We start from the raw sequence: 12,517 nt of genomic DNA on the forward strand, positions 1-12,517 counted from the left end.
GTAGCATTCTGGGTATGCCAGAACTTAGAGGAGCCAGAACCCCAATCTAGGAATAAATTCTACCTTCCAGAACAGAGTCAAGTTACCCATAGTGATAACCATGTAATTTTTATAACCTTGTAATTTTTTATTTTTCTTTCTTTTTAATGGGGTGGTAATTCTTCTGCTGTATGAAAAGCTAGTGCTTGTTTGGCTCAGTGATGTATTCTGGTTTTGGTCAGTGATTTAGTGTACTGTCCAAAAGGATAGTGTGTGGAAATGCACTGGTGAGCAGAAATGCCTATCTTTGGGGTACTGAACAGTGAATGCATCAGTTGCAAGGCTAGTAAAGAGGCCAGAATGCTCTTGTGCCCTGTTTTAACAAAATCATTGTGGCTGAAAGGAGGGAAAAAAATGCCTTTATGTAGTGAGTGTCTGAGCTAGAGAAGTTTTCCTCCTTCCATGCCTGAGGGCTCCTTGTTATCAGTGTTGGGTGATATTGCTGTCAGAATGAGCCTGGTTATTGTGGCAACTTTTATTTGTACCCATAATATTCCTGTCTTTGATTGGGCTGTTTAAATATAAGAAGTGTCTGAATTCCAAATTATGATTCCCTTGTGCATGTTTTTAATGTGGCCTCCTTGCTTTGCGCAGTTCACGTTGCATTGTTTTGAACCATGTTGCATGTGAAGATGTAAATGGGAGCATCAGAGTTTAAAAAGTAAGGGGTCCACAAATATGGCTTTCCTAAGGAATATCTTTGAACTTGGATTACAGTCCTTAAACCATATGCTGATGCTCAGCAGCCAGGTTTCTTAATGTCCATGTAAACAAGCAAGGAGGTCTGAAGCTCTGAGCTCCATGTTATGGTTTTGCCCTAGATTCCCATGTACACTTGTCTTCCCGTGGTCCAGCAGTCTTTGTAATCTCCCTAAAATAAGCATATGATAACTCTAGCTTGATGCTGCCACATACCGACTGCAATTTAAAAATGAGAGGAGAAGTACTCTTGCTTTCCTTAACTTTTAGTATTGACTTAAAGTCAAGTAGGAAATTGCCACTCTTCTGTACATACAGAAAACAAAAATACAAGCTACTGATGATTTAGAGAGCATCACTTACTTTGGATGCTTGTCTAAATTTTTCTGGCAGAGAAATCATCTCTTAGTTTTTTCAAGAACAGGTTTCCTAACTCTCTAAACCTCCTGGGTTAGAGATACCACAGGCATGACATTAATTGCATGAATTCTTGTCCCTTCAGCTGAAGCTGAGAGCATGAACCATATAGGTAGCACATAATGACACCAGCAAAAGTCTTCATAGTGTCAATGTTTTTAAATATATGACTTGTTTGAATTTGGATGTCTAAGTTTAGTGTAGGCTGTCTAGAAGACTTGATTATGACTTCTACCAGCATGGGGATAACCTTTTTAAGAAAATAAGATTATTGGACTATGCATGTGTGTAGTAATGCATCTTTCTGTGTAATCTAGCACTATGTTGCTGTGATAAGTGTTGAACTGTAGGCCCAACTGGGTAAGTTAGACCCACTCTTCTCCTGGTCCAGGCAAGTAGAAATGAAGGAAGCTGCTACTTGATGTGTAGCAGTGACAATTTCTGCAAGGAAACATTGCTCTGCATTACCCATATGGGACAGCAGGACTAGAGAGCTGCTTAGCTGCGTGAATGTCATGGACTGAATGTGGTGGTTTTTTTTCTGGCTGGTATCTCAGACTTTCCTCTGTGTGTGTATACATATGTATAACAGTGTATGTTTGGTTTTGGTATGTGTGGGGGGGGAGATGAGGGGTTTTTTCTAACTCTACTTTGGAGAAGCTGGATATGAAGAGGCATAGATGACTGCTTGATTTTTTTAAAAAAAAAAAAAAAAAAAAAAGTTGTGCCTGAATAGGGTTGCATATTAATATCTAGGGACACAGTAATGTTTCTTTTGTTTCCTGGAGTGGGAGAAACCTTGACTTGGCTCTGTTGCAGAGCTTTGTAGGAAAGCAACACCTTCTCTTTACCGGCCAGATGGCTCTGCCTCTTATACAGTGAAGTTCAAAACTTGTTTTTTTTTTTTTTTTCCCCAAACCGTCGTGCCTGTCTCATGTTCTGGGGGTGGGGAGCAGGAGTTCTGACTGCTTCTAGGGTCTGAGCTAGGGCCACCATCTCTGCTGCTGCTCATATCCAAGTTCAGTGCCCCCTGGAAAAAAGTGCTCTGTGCTTTCAAAGACTACTGAATAAAATGGAAGTAGAGGAAAACCTCTAGTATTTGATCTAGTGAAGTCTTAGCTGGTTGTTGTCGGGCTAAACTAACTTCACCTTAAGTGCATTACGTTTACTGTAAGGTATCACTCAGTGTAGCTTTTACTATATCTGAGATGTGGGATTTGAGGCACTTTGCAGCAGACATGCACAGACCCATGTTTCTGTAGGGCCTGGCTTCACCCTTGGTTTTCTTTTTCACTAAGACTGGATGACTAAGACTAAGTCTTCGTCACTGTGCCAGTGAAAGTCGTGACTTGGCCATCATTTAAAGTTAGCCTTTTGCTCAATTTTGAGTGAAAAGTGAGGTCAGTGTAGCATCTGTGACATATTCTGAAACTTTCTCTGTTATTAAGCCAAGGGTCACTCTAACCTGACTGTTGCTACAATTGCTACAGAAGTGAATTTTTCTAGGCTGAAAAATCTGTACGATTTCTGTATATCAAGGCAAATCACTTAATGTAGCAACTCTCAGTCTCTGCAACTTGGTTCTTGTGGCAAATACCTATCTTGGCTCAACGAAAGTTGCCCTTAAGACCTTCCTCTGGCTTAGGGTTATGTGAGTGGAAGCCCCATTTTGTGTTAGATGTGTGTCTGCTGGAACACTTATCTATTTTTTTTTTTCCTCAGCTGAGTGGGGGAAAAACCTGCAATGATCACAAATGCATCAAGAGAAAAATAGTTTTTACATGCTTTCCATGCCCCTGTAACTGCCGCCTCTTCCTCAAGGCAGTGTGTTCTGGCAGTAACTGTGCCTTGCTGATAGGCGCTCCAGCCACCCTGCGTCCTCCAGCACTTCCCTCCGCGTCTCCGTGCGGCTTTGACACGACGGTGTGAATAGCTGACTCTCCCGAGTCTTGTCTGTCAAGCACGTAATGCTCTTTAATCTCAATAAAAAAGCCTCTTGGAATGAAGAAGGGGGGGGGGGGAATGGTGAATTTATTTACCCTGGGGAACTGAAACGCTTTTGACTTCACAGCGCAAATCCAACGTCGACTTCTTTAAGGTAGAAGGGGGAGGGCCTGGGCCGGAGCAGCTCCCTCCTTGCCAAGTTTAGTGCGGATGTGGCTCGAAACGGTCAAGTTTTAAACTGCGGCGGCAGCGTTTGCAATGGAAAACCTGACGGACAGCGGAGGACGAGCGCGCTGCCGAGCGCCGCCGGCACGGCTGCCCCGCCGCCGCCGCCGCTCGGATCGGAGGCGGGACGGGGGCTCTTCCCTCGCAGCCCAGCGGGCGCCGCTTTTGCAGGGCAGGGAGCGCGCGATGGCGTCTTCAGCCAGGCTGCGCGAGGCCGGAGCCGTTCCTGGGGGACGTTATCCTCCTCGTGCTCCCCTTCACGTGCGTGAGGGTTGCTAGCAAACGTCTCTGAGCTCGTAGCATTATCCTGTTGCAAATGTTGGCGCAGACCCAGCGCTCGTGAGTCTGTTCTAACAGATGAAAGCGATACGCTGGCAGCTTCCTCGGCTTCGAATGGGGGAAATGTAGCTTCACCCAAACGGCAAATGCAGTCACCAGGTTCGGTTATGAAATGTCAACAGCAGAGCATCCGGTGGCTGGATGTGTAGCCCGACACGGTGTGCCTCATTGCCGATATCACGCGTTATTTCAGGCGCAGTTGTGCGTGCTGGCCTGCCCTGGGAAGCTCTTTTCCTTACCAAGCATTTCAGGAGAGCGTGGTCCAGCACATGTGCTACAGGACTTAATTTCTATTTGTGCATCCAGCTGTTTGCTCTGAGAAAGCTACTTCAGTTCTTTGCTATGTGTATTTGAATTGTAAACTTTGTAGGAGACCGTGGCCATGCTTTAAAAAGTAAATACTTACTAATTCAACGGACCTTCCTTTTCACCAGTCCTTGAGCTATGATTAGAATTTTAGGAGGAGAAACAAACGCTCAGATAGGTCAAACACCTTTCCTTTACCACTGGCAGCTTCATCCAAGAGGTTTAGATAAATGACCACCTCTAAATACCTTGTGTAACTGCTCCCGTGTTTGTAGTTCTCCAACAGGGCAGAGTTTAAGGAAGGATCCACCAAATCTTTTACTTGTGCAAAAAAATAAGGCCTATATTTAAGTTATGATAGTAAACTCAAATGTCTGGTTCCGAAAGTGCTGCTGCCTTGCCATCCTGTGTGCCATGTGGTGCCCATTGCCAGCCCCAGGGCAGAGGACGCTTGATCCACTCACGAATCTGTTCCTGCTCTGCTGCAATTCTCTGTCCAGTGCACGAAGGCAAACACAGACACTGGCCATCTGAGGAGGCAGGGTGAATGATCAGGGATTTTTGGCCAGAAGTTACTGGAAAGCCATTTAATATCTTTTTTTTTTTTTTAAAAAAAAAAAAAAAAAAAAGATGTTTTTGTTGAAGTTTTTCCCCCAGATAAGAATGATACTGGCAAAGCAGAGATGTTTTAATCTCCTGTAAATGCTCGTGGCCCAGTGGCTGGAGAAGGGCTTCTCTGTGTACTGGCAAAGTTTCAGAGCAGTTTGTGGTGCGGGTAAAGATGCTGATGGCACTTGCTGAACTTGTTGCAGCAGTGCTTTGTCTTTGACTTTGTCCTCAGGCTTTTTTGAGCTAGTGATTAAGACTAGTTGTTCTCTAGCCTTGTTTTGTAGCAGCGTGACCTAGAAAGCATCCTGTTTGGATGTGTGTTTTTGTCGCCAGAATCAAAATCGGCCCTGCTGGCTGCAACAGCTGGGTTTTGTTCTAACTTCAGCTGCTTGGAAGCTGGTGTCTATGGAGGGGCTGAAATGCTTTGTTTAAAAGTAGCTGATGGAAATGGGATCAATGGAGCTTTGACGAGATGGACAGGAACATTCAGATTGCTCTGGGCTGACTCCGGCAGAAGCCCGAGATGAGTGGACGGCTAAAACTGGATGGGATGACTTGCTCTAGCTAAGCTGTTGCTGGAGATCAGCTCTGGTCTGGGGTTGCAGCAGCTGACCAACCCACAAATGTGGCAAACAGGCTCTCCCTCTTCCAGTGGCGTGTTTGCAGAAAGCTGAAGGGATGGAGGGAGAACATTCACCAGAAACGGCCAGATCCACAGGAGACAAGGAGGAACCCTCCTTCCTTTGCATGTCCCTAGGGAGCCCAAGGGTGGGGTGACACTCTAACGGCTTTAACAGCTGTATTAAGCTGGAAGCAGCCCTTGATGGTCTAGCTTGACCTCTCTGGTGATTCTGTTTTGCAAGCTGTGTGTGTGTGGGGGGGAGGTTTTAACCCTTTTCTTGCCTTTTTATCCCAACTGATTGAACTGTTAAATGCATGCCTTTGGAAGGGAACAATAGTGGCTCCTCTCTTCTGAGTGCTAAACTTTAAGCAGTCAAAGGCTGTTAGTATGGCTGAAGCACTAAATTGCTTCAAGAATTTAACTGTACCCATGGAGGCAGCATGCTGTGACTTTTGTGAAGCACTTATCTCTGAGTCCCGGCTCAAAGTTTTCCTGGACTTGTACTTGAACAGTAAGCTGGGATTGAAACTTCCCAGACCTATTGCTTGAGCATCACCATACTGACGCGTCAATTGGGGTTTGAAGGTTGCTGCATAAAGCAAAATGTTTGCGTTGTGAATGTGCTGTGATGTCTGTGCTACTGTCCTGTGGTGTCTGAATGTTTTTCTTCCTCCTCGCTTACACAGCACTTGCCAGGTGGTTTATAGTGGGTTTTTTTTTTGTGTGTTTAAGAGCTTGGAAGGCAATTCTCTAGGATGGACTCAAAGTAGGGTTGTTTACACACTGGCGTGTGTGTAGCTGCCCTGTCATTGTAGAAAATGAGATGGTGTCCTCCTTTGCCACCTTTGAAATAGCTGCAATACTGGTGACTGTGTTAAAGGGCTTAAGTGGGCTCCTGGTATTGTGACAGGTTCCTACTCCTCTTTGGAGAAGAGAAGAGAGCATCTCTTTAATTGCGCTGTGAAGCGTTTGTTTCTTTTGTGGGAAGCTCTTCTACATCCTTGCTTTTTTTTCCTGGGCCAACGAATTTGAGCTGAATTGCACATTTACTCTTGCTTTTTGATTAAACTCATTCTGAGCACTTGAAATGTGGCCTTTTGGTAACATTATGCCCCTTACAATACATAATTTTGCTGAAGCTTTACTGGGATGCCTCGACTTCTCTGGAGCTCTCTAGTAGGGATATCTTGCTTGATGGTGTGGTAGAGTTGGTGGCTTTGTATCGTTTGGGTCCCAGTTGAGTTGGCTCTGGCAGCAGCTGAATGTCATACTTCAGTGAAGCTTTAGTGGATTCATAACACTGCTAATGTTGCCTAATAGTGCTCTTTCCTCAAGTTCATTGTGGAAGATCTCAGTGTAGTAAGAAGTTAATGAACAGCTTCCAAGCAACGCTGTCCCGTATCACTCGTATACGTTTTCATCATTTTTCCTTTTTAAGGAGCAGAGTGATGGGATCATAATCCATCAAAGCCTTTTCCTTTTTAATTATAATCTATTATAATTGATATATGATCATAATCTATTAGATCCCTTCTATGTAGTGCTGGATTCTTAAATTTGTTTTAAGAAACATCCCTCTAGAGTCATGATAAAAATGAACTTCCAGTCTGAAAGCATCCTCATAGAGCATAACTTCTCAAATGTCTGGAGCTGTAGTGTGGTTTACTTAGACCAGACCCTATTGTTTATCTTAATCTTGGGCAACTGGTGTTCTGACAGGGCTAGTTCAGTTGCTCGTGTATTTTCCTTTTTATGGAGATGTTCAAAGTCCAACCACTTTGACTTTTGCCTTTATTTGTCTTTTCTTTAGCTGATGTCATGTCTTTGGCACAGCACCCCTGCCCCCATTTTCTCTAAGCACTATGGAAAAAGATTATTGCTGTGACTAGGAAGTCTCCAGTTCTATTAAGCATGTATCTACAGATCTGGTTTCCCCCCTGCTGCATTCGAAGCATCCTATGGAAATAACTGGGTTCTCTCTTTAACTTCTCTCCAGCTGGCTTGAAGTAGAACAAGGTATCACTGGTACAATGCCTTCAAGTTCTCTAATCCCACAAGAAACAGGAATTAGAGCCTGGTGAGAAGAACCCCCCGTCTATCAAAAACCTCAAACCCACCTGTGCTGCCATGCTTGGGGCTGGTGGATGTTTACTACCAGAACAACAGGTCAGGAAGTCTGTGCCTGGAAACCTGCAAGGTCTGGAGGTGGCAATAGTTACCCAAAGGGACCCTCAGTTTTACCTAGATTTCAGTAGTGCAAGTCCACATGCAGAGGCAGAGCCTCTGACAGGATTGCAGAGGTCCTGGTGCATTCCTGGTCAGTAAGTATGGAGCCTTTTCTAGTCTCCAGACCACTGGAGCATCAAAGGCTGTCATACTGAGCTTTTTTCCTTCCAAAGATTGTTTCTTATCTGCAGTTAGACTCCCCCCTTCCACAGCTTCAAAGGGTTGAGACCCTTCAGCAGCGAGGGAACAAGCCTTACTGGACTTGGTATTTGGTAGGTGTGGACACAAAATCTGTGCCAGCACTTTTGAGACTGCCCCGCTAGTCTGGCTGGTTGGGAGAGGTGGGGAAGTGACCACTGAAACTAAAAACCTTAGTCCTCTTCCAAGGCTAAATTGCCTTTATAGAAACTGCATGTGCATCTGTAAGTATGAGGTAGCTGAGACAGCAGGTAATGCTACCTTTTACCTGGCTGTACATACCACTGCCAGGTACCCTTGAGTAGTAGGCTCTTCCCAGATTTCTGAAAATTTCAATTCAGAAACTTCCAGCTGCCTTTAAGTCCCCTCCCTTCTTTCCTTCTCATTTAATCCTTTTGCACTGAGCCTTTATACTCGAGCAGATGCTTAAAGTCACTCTGTTTCCACTGCATACCCTGTTTGGAGCCCAGGATGGCAAGCTGAAAAGGAAAAAATTTTATGCAGCATCCCTGGTTGGAGCCTTTACTCATTACCTCCTCCATTCATGCAGCCACTGCCAGTTTTGGGACCCTAAAACCTTCCCTAAGAAAATATTTCCAAGGAAAATCTGCTTTTCATATTAGAATACTTAAAATTTATAATGATTAGGTTTCCTGTATCAGCCAAATAGGTCACCAGCTCAGCACTGCTGCAAGAAACTAGCTAATGCCAAGAAGATATAAGGATATTACTAAGGCTTTCCAATCAGTTCTATAATTACCTTGTGGGTTGCATTCCTTGGGATATAACTGCCTTAAAAATAAAAATAAAAAAGCAAGTGTTATCTTAAGTTTTTGTTACACCAAAGTCTCTTAAAGCAAGTTGCTGAGATGGCTTTAAATCAGCCCCAAGAATCCTAAACTTAATGCGCGGGGACTGGCATCTTCTGCCCTCTGTTCTTGTTAATCAGGAAAGCGACTGGACACAAAGGCTTTGGCTCTTGTGGTGACTTTCAGGCCTGTTTTGTCAAAGCAAGCAAAAGACTGATGCTGCATTTTGTTGTGTCAGATGAGGACAAGATTAGTAAAGGATGGAAGAGATTTTTTTTTTCCCCCTCCTAGCTGCACAGCAAATAAGCAGTTCTAATAATACTTTGGCAGTGAAAAGGGAGCTGTAATCATTAGCAGACAAGTTTCAGTTACAACCAGCAGCGTAACTCCTTACTTTTGGCTTTCATCTTTAAAAAAAGTTTGGTTTCCCCACGAACCAATTTCTTGTCCATCTTCAGATTAAGCAAAACCTATAAAAGTAATTGCCTTGCTTATGAGTTTCATAATGCAATTGGGTTTGGGGGGATTGCTTAAAAGAGGGGTGTACATCTGCTTTTCCCTTCTGCCCCTCAGGCTGGGACATTGGGCTTCCCAGTGTTCTTGACTGAGACTTCAATTTTTTTTTTCCCTGGTGGTAGAAAGTCTTTGGATCCCGTCTGGATTAACTGAAGTAATTCTGGAACATGACTAGGATGAGATGGGCTCTCTTGGATCTCCATTTTATTGGCTGGCTTCTCTTTTCTGTTTTTATTGGCCGGTTCGTTTTTTCTGTATCTTGATACTGTGTGACTTCATCTGAGAGTTTCACATGCAATGGGACATCATTTTATTGTTTCATCTGAAACCAGACTGCAGTTATATTGGCAATGCTGTTAAACTTAAACTTGGGGGTGATGCCAAGTATTTCCCAGACCTTGCCTGAGTCCGTATCTTATATTTCTTCCTGTAACGCAGATGCACGCCGGGGAGCCTTAGTCTGTTGCTCTGAAAAGTTGTTTTAATTCTGCTCAGAGAATCGCCCCCCGCTGCTCTCCCTCTCGCACACGGCACGCACACCCCCTTTCCGTAAGCGTGTTGCCGGGATGGTGCTCAATGAAAGCAGATCTCTGCAGCGGTTCGAGGAGAGGGGCCGCGCTCAGCACGCCGCAGACCTAGCTGCAGCAAAGTACCTTTTGCTTCTGTGTTACCGCAGCTGCCGCACGTTTGCTTAAGAATCTCGGACTGGTTTAATGCTGGGATAAAAGAGAAAAATAAGCTGTTATGCTGTTGTGATCGGCAGCAGCTTGACTAGCTAGAGGAGCGCTGGCGTGCACCCATCTGCACTGGTGAGCGTAAGGTGACACCTTCGTGATTTGATGTCCGGGTCTTGAGGCACTGTGCTGGCTTTCTAACAGTGAAGTGTGCTCAGGTGAAACACCTCCTTAAAGGCCACTAATTTTTGAGGATTCTGGGTAACTGCATACGAAACCTAGCAATTTGCCAAACTTTGTGTTGAAGCTGTGAAACAAATCCAAGGAAGCCCTGGATGTAGTCCCAACTCAAACTGCAGTACATGATGGGGTGCATGTGCACGTTGCACAGGGTAAATCTTGCACAGATTTAGAAGAGTAGTTTTAATATTAAAACCTGGATCATTGGCTTAAACTTTGGAGATCAAAATGCACTTTATGAACTTATTAATACAGGCTTTTGCAGCATCTGGATGTTCTTGGAGGCATCCCTGCATGGAAAAAAAGCTGATGGATTTGACTTGAATTTTCTTATTCTTAACTGGGAAGAGTTAGAGACTTGGTGTGGGTAACATGACTGTGGGAGAGTCCTTGCAGTGACTTTGAAACTCTACAGTTAAATTCGTGATTAATCTGTTCATTGCCCTGGAAACTACTGTGAAGAATCTGCGTTTGGGTGGGAGGAGGCTGCAGAAACTGAGTCACAGGAGAGAAGGTGAGGCGTTGAGGGGGGGGGGAGGGAGGTTTTTTTTGTTTCCTTCTTCGTTTTACTCTGAAAAAGAGTATCAGGAATTTGAAAGATTGTCTCTGAGTTTTGTTCTTATTCCCGTCTAATACTTCTTGCCCGTACTGAGATAGAAACTCTGCAGAGTATGAGGAATCAAAGTTACAGGATGGCAATATGCTTAGTGAGCTTCCAAATGACTTTTTCTTATTTCAAGACTGTTACATAAAAAAGTCTCAACAGAAGTGTGAAATAAATAGCTTACCATTTCTGGTCACTCTGTAGTCCCCATTTTCCAGACAAACAGGACAACTGAGCATTATAGAAAACCCTTCTCTCGTTCCTCCTGAGCACAAGCAAAATTGATACCTGTACCAAATAAAAGTTAAACTATACATTTGGCCATTCCAGACAGCTTTGGTGGGTTTTTAAAGCTGACTGTATGCTTCCTGGGCTCCTCGCCTCTGAATTTTAAAATAGAAATGAGCCTCTGGGGGCTGGCATATGAACCATTTCATTCAGCTGAAAACTAGGAAGTTTCATGTTTCTCTCTGTCATCCAGGTCTGAGAGCTGGCCACATGAAAGTGCTCCTCTCCCAACCCCACCCCAAAGAGTTTCCCTTGCAAACACTCCTAAATAGCAATCAGCAGCACTTGATGAGGATGCTGTCCACACAACACGGATATAGGAATTTGGAGACTGACCCGTCTGGGGATGGCTTGCAAGATACTTGCTGACACTGGTTTAAGTCTGGCTCAGGTTAACAGGAATTGCTGTTTAGTGGCATTTGTGGGAAACTGCTGATAATTTCAGGGCAATTTCCATTACAGACGAGATGTATCCACCCTTTGCAATGCAGTGACAGATGCCAGTGTTGAGGGTAACATGCAAGGATGCCTCTGGCATTGCATGGGGACCCTTTTCCCCCTTTAAATGCAGACAAGGCAGTGGGTGAGTGGCTGGATGTTCACAGGTATGTCGGGGCAGTGTGGCAACAGGAATAAAAGTGGGGCTAGACCAAACTCCTTGGCAGCCTGCAGGCTTTGCTTAAGGTGCCAACTGAACTAGTAGGTTTCTGCTAAATACTAGTGCTAAATCTATGGTGATTCAGGAAGACTCATCTGCTTCATTAGAAACTTGGCTGAACTAATAACTCTTTTCCTCTATTCCCAAATAGTTCCTCCTCCACATCTTTGCCTGTTGTTTAATCTGACTCCAAACGGACCATCTGACTGGCCCTGGGTAAATTTGGTAGAAACGTGGTGTGAGCACAGGAAGGGGAGGCCTGAAATCATAGCATACTTGAGAGTGAGGGTGGGCATTAGCAGCTTCCTTTCTGGAAATCACTCATTCTGTGACTGCTTTTATTTCTTTCTACTGATCTCTTGCATCTTCGGCAGCAAATAGCTAAATCTGTGGAGAGCTAAAGCCTTTGGTAGAAGGGTGCTCCTGGCCAGCTGGAAATTACTTAAGGAAACTTAACGCAGCATGTCCTTCAGCTTAAAGAAAGCAAAATCCTAGGTTTTTGTGGGACTGAAGTTTTGCCATAGTCAACTCTGACATAGAGTTGAGGCATTTTTCTGTAGTGATCTAAAAGCTGTGCCCTTCAGTGGGTCTGGGGGTATGGACTAGGAGTGCACTCCTGCGGTAGAGCTCTGGAGTCACTCTCCATAGTGTTTTTCTTGCAAGTGAGTTGGCAGGAAGAGCGTAGATTGCTATAGCTGAGCACTGACCTAGATTGCTAAAAGCAGCCATCACTTAAGAAAGCAGATTTCACAACTGTAGTCTCCACTGCTCCACTGGAGCCACAACAGAGGTCTGAATTGCTTATTTTTTGCTTTTGAAGCTGAATAGTAATGCTCTCTGGGAGCATGTGGGCTTGTAAAGGCAGCAGTGTCTTGGAAATTGCTAGGTTCAGCCGCGTACTTACCCTAGGCTAACTTTTCAGATGGACAGTTTCCACAGGTGATATAACAGGTAGCCATAGAAAGAATGTCTGAAGACCTGGAAATACCACACTAATAATGTGAAGCAACTCTGGTGCTTTTATTTATGTGGTTAATGTTCTTCTGCAATGTGTTTGTAACCTCAGCAATACTCAGTTTTGTAACCAGTCCTTAGGGTGTCTTT

The 12,517-nt window shown here is 44.3% G+C and overlaps 1 protein-coding gene across 7 annotated transcripts in view; it reads left to right on the forward strand.

Moving 5' to 3' along the window:
* SH3PXD2A (SH3 and PX domains 2A) overlaps positions 1–12,517 on the forward strand; it is a 264,915-nt gene that overhangs the window by 192,783 nt on the left and 59,615 nt on the right. The gene's annotated exons all lie outside the window — the stretch shown is intronic.

This window comes from Rhea pennata, chromosome 7, assembly GCF_028389875.1.
Source record: "Rhea pennata isolate bPtePen1 chromosome 7, bPtePen1.pri, whole genome shotgun sequence".
NCBI classification, from domain to species: Eukaryota; Metazoa; Chordata; class Aves; order Rheiformes; family Rheidae; genus Rhea; species Rhea pennata.